General features: G+C 49.1%; 1 protein-coding gene across 8 annotated transcripts in view; it reads right to left on the bottom strand.

Moving 5' to 3' along the window:
* CHD9 (chromodomain helicase DNA binding protein 9) overlaps positions 1-19,642 on the bottom strand; it is a 3,201,601-nt gene that overhangs the window by 1,316,195 nt on the left and 1,865,764 nt on the right. The window lies entirely within an intron of this gene.

Raw genomic sequence — 19,642 nt, 5'->3', positions numbered from 1 at the left:
GTTGAGGATTATGATGGTGCTTATGCATGAACTTCGCGCAACAATTTGCCATCGTAATCCAAGTGATGAGTAAGTGTACTCTAGATGTGATGTCACTTAGGCCACTAACATTTCATGGTTGTCTCCTATATTGTCGTAAATTTGATCTATCACTGCCAAATGAAAGTAGTCTTGCAATTCTATACATCACTCGTGATTTGGGGAAATCATAGTGGTCTTCTTATGTTTATTTCATGTACAACTATGAAGCAATATTTCTTTGTGTCCCAAATGTAATGGAATGCATGGTCGTTCAATATTGTAATGTGTCTACACTTTAAAGCCCAAGTGGATTGATCCGTGAAGTAACATTTGTACTGGCAACAATGCTATTGGATACAAGATTGCATTTTCAACTAAGGTGTAATGACATGCATTACTTACCGTAATAGCATTTCTGATGATTGTATCTGCTTAGATTCACATGCTGTGCATATGGTCCGACATCTAGTGGTAACCGCGGAGTATTGCATCTTGTCTTTCGGGGACCGAAAGGGGGCGTCGGCATAGGCGTGTCTGTAACACTAGCCCTATCGTGACGTGTGTAGTACCCAAAATCCCTCAAGCGCCGAGGTCCCACTGATTGTATTTTTTCTGCCATGAGGAAGCCCCAGGCTATAGTGAGTGAGTACATAAAGATAGAAAGTAGTAAGACGTCTATGTTCCTTCCACCCCGAGCGGCGAGGTAGGGAGGGCGCATGTGAATCTAAGCATATACAATCATCAGAAATGCTATTACAGTAAGTAATGCATGCCTTCTGATGCTTGTTAATCTGCTTAGAATCACATGCTGTGCATAGACTAGCAAGCAGTGAGAAGGAACAGTAGAGAAAAGATGTCTTAGTACTGCTGTCCCACCTGAGATTCAGACCTAGAATGAGTGTCTAGGCAATAGTGTTTTGTAAAGGTGTGTACAGAACTCCAGGTTGCTGCTTTGTAAATGGACTCAAGAGGAACATTTGCAATGAATGCTATGGATGCCCCAGTGCCTCGAGTAGAGTGTGCTCTAGGCTTGAAGGGCAGTTCTCTCTTAGCAAGAGAGAAACAGTGTGATGCATTTGTCAATCCACCGCGAGATTGCTGATTTAGAGACAGGATCCCCTTCTCTACCAGTGGTTTAGTTCTTTCCAGGTAAAACATGACTGCCCTGCGCACGTCTAGTGTGTGAAGGCTTCTTTCGGCCATGTTAGCAGGGTTCTGGAAGAAAGTGGGTAATTTGATTGACTGGTTCACATGGAACTTCAAGATGAATTTAGGCGCAAACTTGGGATGTGTGCGCAGAACTACCTTATCTTTGTGGACTGTAACAAAGGGGTCTAAAACAGAAAGTGTTTGTAGTTCCCTAACCCTTCCGATACAAGTGATAGCCACTAGGAAGGCTGTCATATAAATCAGGTCTTTCAGACTTGCTTTATGCATAGGCTCAAAGGGAGCTCCCAGGAGCCAGGTCAAAACCACATTCAGATCCCATCCAGGGGCTGGGTGAGAGATGGGAGGATAAATCCTCTTAACCCCTTCGTTAAAGGCTTTAATCACCGGTATTTTCCACCACAATACTTTTTGTTGTGATGTGGTGTAGGCTGACTGAGCAGCCAGATGAACCTTTAGGGAATTGTAGACTAACCCAGTGTTCAACAGGTGGGTTAGATATAGCACAACGTGTGAGGGTGAGCAATCGATGGGATTGACACCCTTGGAATTGCACCAGATGACAAAACGTTTCCACTTGCTGGCATAGCAATAACGTGTATTAGGTTTTCTCGCTTCCCTGAGTATGTCCATGCACCTCTGAGGGAGTTGCAGGTGCCCAAACTCTATGACCTCAGGAGCCAAGCTGCTAAATTCAGAGTTTGTGGGCATGGGTGCAGGGTCTCCCCCCTGTCCTGAGACAACATGTTGTACGGGCAGGGTAGATTGACTGGTGGGGAGAGGGACATTTCCATCAGGTGAGCGAACCAGGGTTGGCGGGTGTTAGGAAGAATTCTTTTATAAGGCTAATTTCCCAAACCTAGTGAGTCCCCCAGCAGCTTTGCTGGAGTTTTGGGGTTTGTTTTTTCTCCTGCTAAGAGTGAGACTCTTTTACTTACACTCTTAGCCATGATTTGAGGTATGTCCTTGACTTGTTATGTGCTTATGGGCTATGGGGTTTCCTTTTTACTCCATAGGGTATCATCTGTTTTTCTGTATGTGTGGTACACAGCACCCTCAGTGCAGTACCACAGGGGTGTCACAGTGACCCCCAAACATAGACTTCGTACCCTGGGACTGACTACTGTCTCCCAGTGCATGTAAAGTCACCATTGGCTTTACTAGTCCAAAATTGTGAACAGAACCAGTACAAACCATCATATTGTGGAAGTACTGGCAAGGGGTAATTCGATTGCCCCTGTGTCTGTTTTCGAGGGGGCACTGTCCCGTCCACCCTCGTCGAGTTTCTGGCTGGTGGCAGTGGTTACCAGGCGAAATATTCCTCCGGAATATTCTCTATGTCATTTTCCCATTGATTTTAAACGCACCACTTTTTGGTGCAATGCTAAAGATACTGCTGGTTTATTTATTTAATATTAAATCACCGGTTGGGTCTTTTTGCCAGAACTCGATTTTAAAATGGCGTTTCTGTCTGTCTCTGTAAGTCTGACCAAGGTCGAGCCCTTTGTTCCACTATTTTGACGGGTGTCTCCACAGAAGCCCTGCAAATGGTGCCACTCTGTCTGGGTTCCACAGGAAGGGTGGAGGGGGGAATTGGCAACCTGGACTGCGTTGCCTTAGCAACCCAAGTCGCACTCTACTCTTATTGGCCCCGTGGTGAGCCGCCTGGCTCACCACTTGGCATGTGTGATTGACAGCTAGGCTGATGAATGGGGGTTTTTCTGCATAAAAGCAGGGCCTTTGGGACTGGAACTTCAGAAGTCGCCACAGGACCTAAGAATCCGAAGAGGGGAGAAGCTGAGCCACCTGCACCCGACGACACCACCGGTGAAGCCCTGCTGCAACAAACTCACCACTTTTCCAACGACAAGAGAAGATCTTCTGCTGGAGAGTCTTCTCCCTTTGAGCTGGTAGGACCAACCAGTTCGCCCTTTTTCGCTTCCAAAGACGTCACTTGGTCGAATCGCCCGTGCCAAGCACCCCGGTGGCTGGATAGCCAAGCTCACCACTTTTGACCGCGAATAAAAGGGCCGCACATTTTAACCGACGAATTCCGCGGCTGGTTTCATCCCTGTGCAGTGCAACAACACCACGTTTCCTCTTCGACGAGATCTTCTCTTCCCCTGGTCGGAACCACGAACCTCAACCACTGCCAGGAACAACTGCCCCCGCTGGAGCTTCCTAAGGTACGGTGTCCTGCCTGACCTCCCTTTCTACAGATTGCTAAAGGTGACCCTTAAATCCTTGGCTTCTAAACTGGGTTGGCTCCAGGCCTTCTAACTATATCTTTTGACTCACCACAACCTCTTTTGAGCATTCTGCAAAGACTTTCAGTGCGCTTTAAACCGTGTAATCCTGGGCACATTTCGCTTGGCTCCATTTAAAGTGGGCCTGGCCTATGAACTTTGGCTCTACAGTATAACCTGCCTTTCTCCCCTTGCTCTGAACTCTTAAAAGTGTTGGGAACTGTTTTATTTTATGCTCTGCCTTTTCTCTCCCTTTTTAACCTAAACTATTGGAGTGCCATCTAGGTTAAGCGCTCACTTCTGTCTTAACAAATAGTTGTGCTTTAACCCTGACCTGTCTGATAGTTATCAAGGGAGGTGTTTATACTTACCTGACTGTGTTTTAGATTACTTTTCATTGAGAGTGCTAGTGTATTGCCTAAAGTGTGTTTTAAATAAATAATTATATACTTTTTATACAAAGCTCTGGTCAGTGTTTGTTTGCTCTACTGTGTCTTAACCCTATTGTCTTTACTCTGCATACTGCCCTACCCTTCTTGAGAGAAGTCTGACTGCTCAGCCACAGCTACCAGGTAAATCTGGGTGGTGCAGACTGCTATCAATTGGGTTTACTGCTGCTCCTGTAGTCTTAATCTTTTTGCAGTGTTCCCCAATGGAACTGCACAGGATTCTGCCTAACAGCGGGCCCACATGGGGGCCACCAGTATCATGGTAACTGGTTCCTGGTGCATCTTGTGCACTATCTTGTTGAGAAGGGGAGTCGGGGGGGGGGGGGGGAGCGTAGACAAATTTCCCGACCAAGTTATCCAGAGACCGTTCCCCTTGGATCAGTTCTGGGGGTACCTGGAGGCGTAGTCTTGGCATTGGGCGTTCTCCTGAGTAGCGAACAGGTCGATCTCTGGGAAACCCAATTCTGCGAAGACGTTGGACACAATGTCGTTGTGCAGTCGCCATTCGTATTCTTCTGGCAGAGGAAAATCTCTGCTGAGTACGTCTGCCAGAAGATTGAGTTCCCCTGGAACATGTTGGGACAACAAAAACATTTTGTGTTTGAGAGCCCATATCCAAATGTTTTGGGACAGCTTGGATAGCCCTGGAGAGTGAGTGCCCCCCTGTTTGTTCAGGTAATACATTGCTGTAGTGCTGTGGGTTAGGATCAGCACCGTTTTCCCTTGCAGTTGCACCTGAAAGGCTTTCAATGCTTTGAACACCGCTAATAGCTCCAGTAAGTTTATATGATTGGACGCTACTTGAGGGGACCACACTCTGTGCGTGGTCTGCTGAAGCAAGTGAATCCCCCACCCCGTGAGAGATGCGTCTGTCGTGAGAGTGGCTTCCACTGCAGGGGTGGTGAAGGTCTTCCCCTTCAAGAGGTTTTCTCTTGACCACCACTGCAGATAGAGAACGAGGGCTGGCGAGACAACTAACAGATCTTCCCATTGTCCGCTGGCCTGACACCACTGGCTGTTGAGCCATTCTTGCATGGGATACATGTGCAGCCGTGCGTGGTGAACCAAGTATATACATGACGCCATCATCCCTAGCAAACGTATTGCCTTGCGTACCGTCACCTCCTGACTGGCTAAATAATGAGGAATCTGAGAGAGCATGTTCTGAACCCTCTCGCTGGAGGGAAAGACAAAACCGCCTTCCGTCCGAATTAGCGCTCCCAGAAATTGTTTTACTTGGCTGGGGACTAAGCTGGATTTCTTTTCGTCGATTGAAAAACCCAGGCTGAAGAGGAGATCTACTGTTTTTTGGGTGTTCGAAAAACAAGCGTCGAACGAGTCCCCCGTAATGAGCCGGTCGTCAAGGTAAGGGTAAACTGGGACTAATAGTCTGCGCAGGTGTGCTGCTTCCACTGCCAGGACTTTGGTAAACCCCCTTGGTGCTGAGGCAATGCCGAAGGGGAGTACCGTGAATTGGTAGTGCCTGTCCTGGATCATGAACCTTGGGTATTTCCTGTGCGCTGGCAACATTGAAATATGAAAGTATGCATCTTTCATGTCCAACGTTGCCATGAAGTCCCCTTATTTCAGCAATGGGATCACCTCCTGCATTGTTACCATGCAAAACTTCTGGGGTTTTATAAACTTGTTCGCTGGGCGCAGATCTAGAACAGGACACATGGTGAGATCCTTTTTGGGTACAAGGAAGGACACTGAATAAATACCCTCATTTACCTGAAGAATAGGGACGGCTTCTATGGCGTCCTTTCCCAGCAGTGCTTCCACCTCTTGGATCAGGATCTCCAGATGGTCCGGTGAAAGGCGCCGTGAGCGCGGCGGTCTGAACTGTGGAGGTCGTGCGAATTCCACGCAATAACCGTGGGCGACCGTCTTTAAGACCCACTGGTCGGAAGTTATCCCCTCACATGCCTTGAGGAAAGATGTTAATCGCCCCCCGACTGGGGTGACATGGGAGGGGACCTGGACTTGGTGGTCATTTCTGACCAGTGGCTGTGGCTCCTCTGGGATTGGGGCCTCTGCCTCTACCTTTGCCATGTTTCTGACCCCTTGAGGGGTAGTAAGTGGAGCTTCCAGATGTTTGATTTGTGTTGAAGTTACCCGTGCCGTAGTTGTTTTGACCAGCACGTGCTTGCCCTCGAAAGGACCGCCGAGAGTTATTACCCCTCTGGGAGGAGGGTTTCTGTGTAATTTGGTGCAGATACCTTATAGTCTCATGCTCCTTCTTGGCTGTCTCCAACGCTTCATCCACTGCTTTCCTGAAGAGGTTAGTCTCCTCAATGGGTTTATTAATGAGGGAGGCCTGAGTCTCAGGTCTAAATCCTGATGTACTTAGCCATGCATGTCTTTTCAGTAGAGTCCCTTGTGCAAGAGACCTGCCTGCGGTTTCCGCAGTGTCCAGGGTGTTCTTCACCACATTCTGGTTAACCAGTCTTCCCTCCGAAACAATGGCGAGAAGCTTTGTCCTGGCGGGTTCAGGAACCTCCTGGAGGCCTTACTGAAGCAAATTCCATTGGGCATTAGCATAGCTTGCTAATTGAGTAGTATAATTAGCAACCCGAATGGTGTGTGCAGCTGCTGACGTAACACGTTTCCCCAGGGCATACAGCCGCTTAAACTCCTTGTCCGGTGGTGATTCTCTCGTGGCAAGGGGTATCCCTGCCCTCTTTCGGGTGGTAGTCACTGTAAAGACTGGTAGGGGGTGTCTGTACTTCCGCTATCTATATGGTAGAGGAGAGGCACAGAGGACCCCAGCCAAGATTCTCTATTATTGGTACGTGGTCGAGCAATCAAGGCCTAGCTTCTCAGGAGGTGATGCAGGCTGGTTCTTAAGTACAGTGTAGTCCCCGAACCCCCACAAAGGAATGTCCACACACTGTATTACTCAAAACACAGTCTTTATATAATTAATATTCAAAGGTATGTACACGATCACAATAACGCACTTTGTACTTTGAAGTCAATAATGATAAATATATACATTTCTAAAGTGGTACCATTAGTGTTATCGAATCTCATTAAAGTGCATCAACTGTACGGTTAAAATGTCACACAGATTAATAACGAGGATACCAGCAATAGAGATAGGCAGGAACGTAAGATGGTTGGAACAATAGGCAGAACACTGAGCCCTACCGCTAGGCGCAGTTCTGAGTGGAGATCCCCCCACCTGGGCAACCTGTAAATAAAGATATATAGCAATAGCCCAGTCCATATAATGTTCGATAGTCTTACTTCTTCCTATTAAGGTTTTACCCCCCCAATGTACCTGGTGGAGTAGAGTTCCCCGACGATGCGTCCACCGATCCTTCTTGAGTGCCTGTTACACCCCGCCGTGCACATCACTCCAGAAGACGGGCTTGTTCTTTAAAAGGTACGCACAAACATGTTTTCCTTCCTTATGGTATGCGGCGCTTCATTCCCCCGTTCCTTTCACAATGGAGATTGCGGCAGGGATTCAACAAACTACGAGTACCATGATGCTCCACTGCACTATCATGTGCTCTGCGCCTCCAATCATCATGCTCTGACGTTTTTGCTTTCTCTTTTGGATAAATGCAGTCTTTTCATTCAGCTCACTGCTTCTGATTGAAGTTGCTGACGCCTTTGAAGTTTGGTCTTCGTCCTTTCTTGAAAATCTGGAATTCTTGACCTTTGCCTGCCTAACGGACCGTCTTGTCTGCTGCTTTGTACTTTACTGCCAGGTTAGTGTACCAGGACCTATTTCTTGTTTTCATGGACTGCCTTGCCAAATCTATTTTGTAGTTCTGCTGCCCGCACGTTAACAGGACCCTTTCAAGTCTTGCTCCTAGCCCCAAACAGCACATCTAACAGGATTACCGTCTGGGATTCATTGACATTTCTATCAAGTCTGATCTATTGGACATTGGGAATTGTGTTTACCTTTCTTCAACAAGTGCACAGGGGGACGCTGCGCAGAGTGTGCACCAACCCGGAACTAGTGCGCTCCTCGTGCCGTTCGGGTTAGAACCCTCACTAACATTCCCATTTATTATTTTAAACTGCCGTTTGTTTCACCTTGGATTGATCCCAACACTACTAGTGGTAAGGAGCGTTTCTTTCCTATTCCAACCCATTGTCATAGTTCCTTGAATAGTCTTGACAGGGATATTGTCTTGAGGTAGAAATAATCCATCCCCGGTCTGCAATTATAGTACTCATCTCTTCTTCTTTATTATTACAGCTGGTAAACCGTGGCGGTGTGTTCTCCCCGCTCTTTTGGGTGATCGAGCTCTTGTACTGTTTTAATCAGTAGGGGGTCATATCATTTTAAAGATCTATTCCCTCACAGAGAGGAGGCTCGGTTGGAGGCCCCATCCGAGCTCTTCAATCAAACCCTGCGAATACCGGTCCTGGTCACCTCCTTATCCTCATCCTGGTTGGTGAGTAACAGTGCCTCCCTTTCAGGCGGGAGCCACGGATCGTCGAGCGGTGTTGGGGAACTTGGCGTTCGGTGTCGGGGAATTGACGGCCCTTCTTGAGTGCCCTCCCTTTAAGGCAGGAGTCATGGGTCGTCGAACGTCCGACGGTGAACAGGATGAACTACGGCAGGGAAGTGGCAGCTTCGTTCCTAGCGGTGCTCGTCGACGACAGAGCGTTGGTGTCCTGTAAGGAAGAGGCGTGCGGGGCACCTCAGTGACGATAGTTCTGGACCGCAAAGAGATTGATGAAGAACTGTAGGCCAGCAAGGGCATCGAGTCGTCGGCGTCTCTGCGGTCTTTAGGTGGCGGAAACCCACCGGTGAATGCTCCTCGGCGCGTCGACGGTCAGGCCTTCTCCAGCGGGAGACAAGCGGATGACGATGCAGACGAGAGCGTCCGATGATCAATTAAAGTTCTTAGGCAAACGGGAGCACGGCGGCTCTGGTCGGCGACGGCGGTCGTCGACAGGGGCGGACAACAGTCCGGGTGCTTCTCCTTCGAGTTCCGCAGCAGTCCCCATATCGGGTCGGCAGTCTGTCAAAGGTCTGTCTACCAGGGAGCGTTGGCAAAGATCAGCTGTGCACGATGGTCCCTCGTAGCTCGGGAAGAGGGCGCCTTACCAGGTCCTCTCTGGGTCAGTCCTTGGGAACACAGCAGCCTTCAGATTGCGAGGGAGAGCCACAGCACTCCTCCTCGTCCAGCGGGGGTTTCAAGGTCAAGCGTCAGTTACTCCAGTTACTCTTCGTAGTGGACTTCAGCTTCTGAACATGATTCCTAGCAGTGAGAGGTCCTCAGATATACTGTTGATCTCCCATTCATTTCGCTGGGTCACACTCAAGCATCCAATCACGACTACGGGCATTCATGCAGGCAGGCAGCCAATCAGGCACACGAGGTATTCAGGCCATTCACTTCTCTCCAGACACTCACAAGAAGTTATGTGTATTAGGACAAGTACCGAGCCATTCAACACTCCAAGCTGCATTCATACCGGTTTCGGGCAGGGTTGTCTCAGTCATTGTGTCGCCCACCAGATACTAGACACCCACAACACAGAATGCATATTCGTCACACACTCTATTCACCCAGGTCCCACCCACAGGAGGTACCCACAACATACATCACCGTGAAGGCTCCAGCTAGTCTGGCCGGGCCTTCACAACTACACCATATACGGCATTTCCACCCAACAGCCAGTCCGGGGGAAGGGACAGAGTCAGGGCTTCCCAGGACTTTGGGAAAACAAGGTATTGGGGAATAGAAAGCAAGAGGCCACAGGGGCCATCTTGTTTTCCATCAGGAATCAACGGATCCCAATGGCAGGGCCGGGGTATCCCAAAATGGAGGATACGCCGCGCACCTGTCACATTCAGCATGGAGCTGCCACCAACCCATACCCTGCTCTGCGGGCCACCCACAGGTGCCCAAAAACATACACTAGGGGCACAAGGTTGTACCCCCACCCATGGGTGCCATAAGGGTATCCCACGGGTCCGTTCACCAAACCAAAAGAAAGAGAGCTGCACAGCCAGGAGTCCCACATGAACTCCTCTGCGGAAAACATGACAGGACACACGATAAAACGCAGTAAAGGACAAGGATACGGAGGCCCTGTACCTCCGATGCATTTCCAGCATCACAGTCCCTACCAGTGAGTCTGGGATGGCGTGTCCTTTGATATATAGAGGGTTGGAAGGAGAAGGTCGAAATAATTTTTCGACTCTCGGGTTCACTGCCTGTGTCTGAGCCGGTGAGACCAATGAGGGAGCTACCCGTCTCTTAACAGAGTTAAGGAGGGGGATGGATTGACTCGCCAGAGGTTTTTCCTTAATAATATCCTCCACAAAATCCTACTCAGGTACCGCCTCTTGAGTGACAATTTTGAAGTATTCAGCTGCTTTCTTCAACATGGAGTTGAATGCCATCTGGTCATCCATGGGGGAGGCCTGGCGAGCCGGGGTGGATGGAGGAGAGTCCAGGCACAAAACATCAGTGTCCTGATCTTGCTGTGTCCAAGGGTCTTGACCTTCCTGCTGGGTTTCCTCCCAGTTGTCCATAGTATCCTGTTGATCTTCCTCATAGTTTGAGAAAAGAAGCTTCTTCTTCTTCATTATAGATGTCTCTATATGTGCCCATCTGGACCACGTATTCTTGTTGGAAAACATGAGACTGATCTTCCTGAATTTGGAGGTTAGGGTCTACCCAAGCCTTTTTCGGGGGAGGATGATGATCAGAAGAACTGATAATCTGCTCCACCTGATCCATACAACCCTCAAATTTTTCTGTAGTCCATTTAGAGGACCCAAACGGGCCTACGCGAGGAGAAACGACGTTCTCCGGCGGCGTCGAAAGGATCATCTCAAGATGTCGGAAAGAGTCTCTCGACTATATTCGTAAGCCTCATCGGAATCAGGAACCCAATCCGGCAAAAAAATTTGAGCGGCTTGGCCCATAGTCGAGTCTGGAAGGGTCGGGGACAGGCATGGCGGACCTAGGAGTGTCCGCCTCAAGGTCTATAACATCCGCATTGGACGTTTGGTCATCCGAAGTACCCCTGCCACTTTCAGCTGGCATGGCGGTGGGGGAAGGGGGACCACGCGTGACATACCGTACGCGGCCCACCGCTTTACACGGCGCTCCTTAAGGGTCTTGGGCCGAAGGAGTTTGCACGCCGCACACCGCTTCTCGTCATGCTCTAGGGGGAGACAGGCGTTACACGTCCTGTGCTCGTCCTTCCAAGGATATCTGACCCTACACTTAGGGCAGAATCTAAAAGGAGTCCTTTCCATAGCAAAAGGGAAGGATGACCAGACCAACAGGGAAAAGAGGGGAAAGGAGGAAAGACATACTACACAATATGGCCACCCCGACCCCACTCTCCCTACTGTATAGGTCGGCCAGAGGGCCCGACCAAGTGGAAAATCCGGCCGCTGGATCTTAGGTGCCGAAATCCACAGCCGTAGACGATTCCCCTGTAGTCTTCGTCGAAGATGTTCTTGTTGGGCGAAGTGACTTAACGGGGAATAAACCGACAATTCGGTTGTTAGGGAGAATTCTCTGTTTAGGCTGAATTTCCTAACCTAGTGAGTCCCCCAGCAGCTTTGCTGGATTTTTGGGGTTTATTTTTTTTCTCCTGCCAAGAGTGAGACTCTTTTACCCTCACTCTTGGACATGATTTGAGTGTATTTCTTTGAATCTAGATGTGTTTAATGGGCTATGGGGTCTTTTACTCCATAGTGTTTCATGTGTTTTTGTGATGTGTGTTACACCGCACCCTCCGTGCAGTAACACAGGGGTGTCATAGTGACCCCCCAGTGTAGACTCCATACCCTGGGACTGACTACTGTCTCCCAGGACATGTAAAGTCACCATTGACTTTACTAGTCTTAAATTCTGAACAGAACCAGTACAAACCATCATATTGTGGACGTACTGGCTGGGGCAATTCGATTGCCCCGGGGTCTGTTAGTCGAGGGGGCACGTCTCCGTCCCCCCTGATCGAGTTTTGGCTGGTGGCAGTGGATACTACTTTTTATATTCAACCGCAAATATTTTCCTATGGGATTTCCCATTGTTTTAGGCTACTATCTTTATTTAATTATTTACGGTAGCCTCGAACATACCGCCGGTTTATTTAATTAATATTAATTCTACGGTTGGTATTTTTTGCCAAAACTTGATTCTAAAATGGCGGTTGTGTTCTCTTCTGTGACTCCAACCCAAGTCGAGCCCTTTGTTCCACTTTTTGGCAGGCTTCTCCACAGAAGCCCTCCAAAGTGGTGCCACTATGTCTGGGGTACTTAGGAGGGGTGGAGGGGAATTTAGGCACCCTGGACTGAGTTGCCTAGGCAACTCAAGTCGCACTCCGTCCTGATTGGCCCAAGTGGTGAGCTGGCCGGCTCACCACTTAGCATGTTTGAGTGACAGCTAGGCTTAGTGAATGGGGGTTTGCTGCATAAAAGCAGGGATTTGGGGACTGGAACTTCAGAAGTCGCCACAGGACCTAAGAATCCGACGAGGGAGAAGCTGAGCCGACCTGCCACGACAACATGACTGGTGGAGCCCTGCTGGACCGTCTCACCACTTTTCCCAACGACAGAGGAGATCTCCCGCCGGAGAGTCTTCTTCCTTTGACTGGTGGGGATAACCAGTTTCACCGCCTTTTCGCTTTCCTGACGTATCTCGTGGCCGCCTTGCCCGTGCTAAGCACCCCGGCAACCGGGATACCACGTTTTACCACGACCGCGAGATAAAGGTACCACCTTTTACCGGAAAACTCTGCGGCTGGTTTCTGCCCTGGTAGTGCAACGACCTTCATCTTTCCCCCAAGTCGAGATCTTCTCTTCCCCTGGACGACGACGCAACTTGCAACCACTACCAGGAACAACTGCCACCGCTGGAGGATCCTTCCCACTTAAGGTACCGTGTCCCGCCTGGCTTCCCTTGCAACCGACTGTACGGGGTAGATTTAGCCCCCGGCTTTCGAACCTGGGTTAGCCTGGGACACCCTGGCTAAACTTTTCTAAAGCCTCTCTAAACTCTTTTCTGAACCCTCTGCAAGACTTTCTAAGCCTAGTGTAACTGTGTGATCTTGGGCACATTTGTGCTCTGCTCTCTCTAAGAGTGGGCCCAGCCTTTGGACTTTGGCTCACCAGTGACTTTTTGCTCGCTGCCTTGCTAATAGTGTTCCTGAATCGTAGAGGGGTGTAACCCTGCATATTCTGCCTTTTTCCCTCCCTTTTTCAAAACCTTAGTAGAGTGCAATCTAGTTAAGCGCTCTCCTCTGTATGAAAATAAGTGGTGTCTTACTGTGATTTTCTAATAAGGGCAAAAGGGGTGTATATATCATAATAGTAACTGTGTTTAGAATATTTTACAATAAGAGTGCTGGAGTGTTTCAACTGTGTGTTTTTAAATAAATAATTATATACTTTGATACCAAAGCTCTGGTCAGTGTTTGCTTGTATTATTGTATCTGAGTGCCTATTGAGTATACTTTGCATACTGCCTAACTCTTCTTGAGGGAAGTCAGACTGCTCAGCCACAGCTACCAGGTAAATCTGGGTGGTACAGACTGCTACCAAGTGGGTTTACTGTCAACACCTGTAGTCTTAAATCTTTTGCAGTGGTCCCTAAGGGAACTGCACAGGTTTCTGCTAAACATCAGTAAAGATAAACAATGTATCTAGTGAGAGCTCTGCTATAGGGCGACCAGTTATCTGTGTGGAAAAAAAACAATCCGAGGGACCTCGGCGCGGCAGGGTTTTTGGGTACTACACACGTCACGATAGCGATAGTTTTACATATGCCGACGTCCCCTTTAGGTCCCAAGAAGACAAGATGAAATACTCTGCGGTTACCACTGGATGTCGGACCATATGCACAGCATGTGATTCTAAGCAGATTAACAAGCATCAGAAACACTTAACCTGTTCATTTAAAAACAGTTTGTATCTTTCTCTTCCACAGGTGGTACAGGCTGGTGGCCTATCGTTCGTTTACATGGTGGCTTCATGGGAGGCTTGGACACCGCGTTCGACGAGTAATACCCGCCTTTGTCGTTGGTGCCATTAGAGACACATTCCCCAGTGACAGCGGTCAGTAAAGGGGATTTTCCAACACTGTGCTGCAACCCGAAGTTTATAATGCGTAGTACATTTTTGCCATCAAAATCAAATTAAAATACAACTGAACTTTTATGAACGGTTGTTTCAATTTTTCAGTGAATCAAGTGTCTCTCCATACAGAAGAGTTCCGGCCCTTTGCTGCATGCCTCATGCCCCTCCATCCAGAATCAATGACTGTTAGCACCTGTGGCCGTGCCCTCCCAAGGTGGCTGGCAGGGTGGGAACAGCCAGGGAGCCACACACCATGTACACTTCAAAGGTATCTTACGCCCAAGGGCCATTGTTCACATGCCCTCCTCAGACCCAGTGTCTGCAGGCAGGCTCCCCTGAAGCAGATCGTGCCTCTGCAATCCACACAAGTGTGTCTCCATTCAGCAGTATTCCGGCCCTTTCCTGCATGCCTCATGCCCCTCCACCCACCCCTCCAGAATCAATGACTGTTAGCACCTATGGCCGTGCCTACACAAGGGGGCTGTCAGGGGTGGGAACGACCAAGGTGCCAAACACCATTTACACTTCAAAGGTAACTTACGGGTAAGGGCCATTGTTCAAATGCCCTCCTCAGACCCAGTGTCTCCAGGCAGGCTCCCCTGAAGCAGATCGTGCCTCTGCAATCCACACAAGTGTGTCTCCATTCAGCAGTATTCCGGCCCTTTCCTGCATGCCTCATGCCCCTCCATCCACCCCTCCAGAATCAATGACTGTTAGCACCTGTGGCCGTGCCCTCCCAAGGGGGGCTGGCAAGGGTGGAACGGCCAAGGTGCCAAACACCACATACACTTCAAAGGTATCGTCTGCGCAGGGGCCATTACTCACATGCCCTTCTCAGACCCAGTGTCTCCAGGCAGGCTCCCCCGAAGCAGACGTGCCCCTGCAATCCACATAAGTGTGTCTCCAATCAGCAGTGTTCTGGGCCTTTCCTGCATGCCTCATGCCCCTCCATCCACCCCTCCAGAATCAATGACTGTTAGCACCTATGGCCGTGCCTACACAAGGGGGCTGTCAGGGGTGGGAACGACCAAGGTGCCAAACACCATTTACACTTCAAAGGTATCTTACGCACAAGAGCCATTGTTCAAATGCCCTCCTCAGACCCAGTGTCTCCAGGCAGGCTCCCCTGAAACAGGCCGTGCCCCTGCAATCCACATATGTGTGTCTCTCCCTTCCGCGCTGTTCCGGGCCTTGTCTGCACGCCTCATGCCCATCCACACCCCCCTCCAGAATCAATGGCTGTTAGCATCTGTGGCCGTGCCCTCCCAAGGGGGGCTGGCAGGGGTGGCAACGGCCAAGGTGCCACACACCATGTACACTTCAAAGGTATCTTTGCGCAGGGGGATTTGTTCACATGGCCTCTCCAGACCCCGTGTCCCCATGCAGGCTCCCCGGAAGCAAGCCGTGCCCTACAATCCACATAAGTGTGTCACCGTTGAGCGGTGTTCCGGCCCTTCCCTGCATGCCTCATGCCCCTCCATCCACCCCTCCAGAATCAATGCCTGTTAGCACCTGTGGCCGTGCCCTCCGAAGGGGGGCTGGCAGGGGTGGGAACGGCCAAGGTGCCAAACACCATGTACACTTCAAAGGTATCTTGCGCGCAGGGGCCATTGTTCACATGGCCTCCCCAGACCCGGTGTCTACAGGCAGGATCCCCTGAAGCAGGCCGTGCGGCTGCTATCCACATAAGACCACGCCATATACACGTCACTCATTCACATACACACCCACTTTTCGAATTCTTTATAAAACCCCTTGATATTTATCACGGGAACATCTGTGAGCACTGCAAGTCAACTCATGAACGTGCTACCTGAGAACATCTGTGACCACTGAAAAGTCAGCTCGTCATTGTGCTACCTGTGAACATCGTCCCTGTTCTCCTGCTACTAAATACCCTTCTTGCTGAATCTAACTGTTGGTCAAGGTAAGGGCAGGTCACCTAATCATATCTTATTGAACACTACATTTTTATCTATTTCAGACGAATGTACCCAGTACTGCAAATTTCTTTTTTAAACAATTCGTATTGATTTCAACAAACAACCATAAATAACCAGACAGTGAACAGCAAAATACATTTCAAGTGTCATATGCGGTTTCACGATATGCCCACCGCCTCCCCCTTACTCCCCTCCCCTATCTCGAGCTTACCCCACATCACCGCCTTCTACCACTCTATCCGCAGACACCCCTTCCTCTGCTTCCCCTGAGGAACCGTCGTCTTCTAGGCCAGTCTGGGCAGTCCTGGTCAGTGTTGCTACTAAGTGATTCCACGCAATCAATGTCTCCGCTTCTTCATCTCCCGCTCTATTAACTGCTTCACTCCACACCACGGTTTCCGCATCCGCCCATTTCTGAAGGTAATGCCACAAGACTTCTACTTTTGGTCTATTACTTGCTTTCCAGCTCATGGCAATTCTGCGCTTTGCAAGTATATAAGCCAGGTCTTTCAGTTTACTCACATGTTTCAACTTATGCGGCCTGAGGAACCCCCGTACCATGCATGCCCACAAAGATTCCACCTCTGGCCTAATCTCCTTTTCGGCCAAACGGTGGGCTACCTCCCTCCAGAATCTCCTTATTTCCATGCACGCCCAGAACATGTGCACCGGTCACGCATTCTCCTCCCCACATTTAGAACATATTTGTGTTCCTGCATTCTTAAAGCTTGCAATCTTCTGAGGAGTCATGTACGTTCTATGGGTAACATATAACTGGATTTGTGGCAACCTCGCGTTCCTGGACACTTTTTTATGGTATCCTTGTACCCTCACCCACAACCCATCACTCAGATTCCCCATCATCTTCCTCCCAATCCCGTCTCAGCTGAGTCACCTCCTTTACCACCCTTGACATCCGCAGTTCGTAGATTTGGGAGAACTCATGGCCTCCATCTGACACATCATAAAATGTTTCAATGGTCGTGTCGGGCTGACTCTCCAGCACCATGTCTGACCAAGTGTCTTTTTATCTTACGCACCAACCTAGTATAAGTGATTACTGTCCCTGGTGTAGTCCGGTGTCTTCCACCAGTGTATCAAACTCCAATGCCTTCCCCCCTGCCACACATCTCCCAGCGTTGCTATACCAATCAGTTCCCAATGCTTCCGGACAATCCTCCTCAATTGCTCATCCACTCCATTCAGTGCCGCTAGCGGTGCCTGTGGGGAACACGGGTACGGGTTTATCCATGGCCCGGGAAGCCCATTGCCATATCTTCCATCCCAAATCGAACATTCTTGTCCCTCCGCATAGCTGTGATTTTGGCAACCATAATCATTCTTTGAGGAAAAACGGGACACATTCAGCCTTGAACAACCTGGACTCCAATGTGGAGTCTTCCGATAACCACCTCGCCACATATTGTAGTTGGCTGGCCAGATAGTACATCTCGAAATTGGGCAATTTAATACCCCCTTGGCCATACATGTTTTGCAATTTCCATAACGCTATTCTGTTCCTAGTGTTGTGCCGTATGAACCCCCTACATATACCCTTGATTTTATCAAAGAATTGCTTGGGTATCATATATGGTATATTCACAAAGTAGTGTAGCAGCCTAGGCAGCACCACCATCTTTAACAGTGCCACTCTCCCCATCATGGTCAAAGGGAGCTTGGCCCAGAACCTCATGCTGTTTTCAATGTTAGCCATCGCCTTCTCTGCGTTTTGTTTGAATTTGAACTGTACACTGTGATGGACATTAGTCCCCAAGTATCTAAAGGTCCTGGTCTCCCATCGTATTTGTAATACTGGCAGTTACTCTCGTGGTATCCCTTTATATCTACCCAGGGGAAATATACATGATTTCTTGGGGTTCACTGTGATGCCGGACAGCACCGCGTATCGCCCCATTACTTCCAGAATATATTGTAGGTTCTCTTCAGGATATCTCAAATACAACAGCATGTCATCAGCATACACTAATATCAAATGTTGCCCTCCCTTAGTACTGATCCCCACCTCTCCATATCGTTGCCTCAAATATATCGGATGGGTTCTAGCGCTAAAATAAACAGCATCGGGGACCAAGGACATCACTGTCTAGTACCCCTGCAGAGCTGCCATCGGTCTGAGATGGTAGCTCCCATCCTAACTCGAGCTAGTGGTTTGCTGTACAGCAATTGGACGCATCTCAAGTACATGGGCCCAACCCCATATTCCTTCAGGGCCGCCATCAACCAGGGCCATTTGACAGAGTCAAAGGCCTTCACACTGCATCTAATGAAATTATTGCAACCTCCTGGAGGTCCCTTTCTGTTTGTTCTATAACATGATGGAGCCTTCTGAGATTATCGGATATGCTTCTGTGCGGAACATACCCGGTCTGGTCAGGATGTATAAGTTTATTAATAACCGGTCTCAGCCTATTTGCCAGCGCTGCCGTAAGTATCTTGCTATCTTGGTTAAGCATAGATAGCGGTCTATATGATCCGCAGTCCATGCATGATTTGTTAGGCTTAAGAAGCAGGATGATAATTGCTTCCCTCAGAGACTCCGGCAGCACTCCCCTCTACATCGCCTCGTTTAACATTGCTAGTAGCGGGGAAAGCAACACCGCCTTGTACGTTTTGTAAAACTCGAGGATGGAATCGCTAGTCCATCTGCCTCCAGAGCTTTACTAGTAGGTAAGAGCTTGATCACTGCTTCCAGTTCCACTAATGTAATTGGGACTTCTAAGTTCTTCCTCTCCGCTGCCTCCAGTTTGGGAAGGTCGATAACCTTCAATGTTTCCATCACATCAATCTCTTCCCCCTCATCAACATCCATATACAGTCGCTGGTAGAACTCTAAAAAGCCTTTATTCACCCCTTCCTGGGTATCTAGTATTTGTCCATCCATCCCCCGTACAGCTCTGATTGTTTGTCTGGGTGTCTCATTCTTATAGAACCAGGACTTTGGATTTAGATATTGCCGCCCCCCTCACCACCACCTTAAATGCCTCCCATAATGTGCCAGCCGATTCTACGCTCCCGGTATTGTTTTCAAAGTATTCCACTATTTCTTTCCTTAGGTCCTCTCTAAACCCAGTATCTTTCAAGGTATCGGCCCCAAGTCTCCATGTCGGGATCCGGGTCCTGGGTGGCGCGTACTGCCATACCACAATCAATAGTGAGTGTCTGAGAGGACTCTCGCTTTGTATTCTGACTGCACTTGTTCCCCCGTCAGCCCTGGTGTCGCCAATACGTAGTCTAACCGCTTGTGCATGTTTTGTGGAGCCAAGTAATGAGAATATTGTCCATCTTGTGGGTGGTGCATCCTCCATACGTCCACTAGTCGAAAATCACTTAGTAGAGACTTCAGAGCTTTTGCTACTTGGGTGGGCTTCTCCATCTTCTTATCTGACCTGTCAACCCTGGGATCTAGCGTGCAATTAAAGTCCCCTCCCCAAATAAATGCGCCCCCAATATATGGGCTGATCTTGCAGTATAGGGGTCTGAGGTAGGTAGCAGCATCTTGGTTTGGGGCATATGTGTTGATAATACTCAGCTCTCTGTTTTGCACTAGTCCTTTCATTAGCACCATCCTGTCATCTGCCTCTATGGTGGACTATAACATATTATAGGGGACTTGCACTGCTATCCACGTAATTACCCCTCTGGCATACGCCGAATATGTTGATCCTATGGTGATCCCTCTCCATTTCCTCCCCACCACTTTCTGTTTTTCTTTTGTAT

This window comes from Ambystoma mexicanum, chromosome 1q (genome assembly GCF_040938575.1).
Source record: "Ambystoma mexicanum isolate Mex_15411 chromosome 1q, UKY_AmexF1_1, whole genome shotgun sequence".
NCBI classification, from domain to species: domain Eukaryota; kingdom Metazoa; phylum Chordata; class Amphibia; order Caudata; family Ambystomatidae; genus Ambystoma; species Ambystoma mexicanum.
This window is presented reverse-complemented; position numbering and strand designations above follow the sequence as displayed.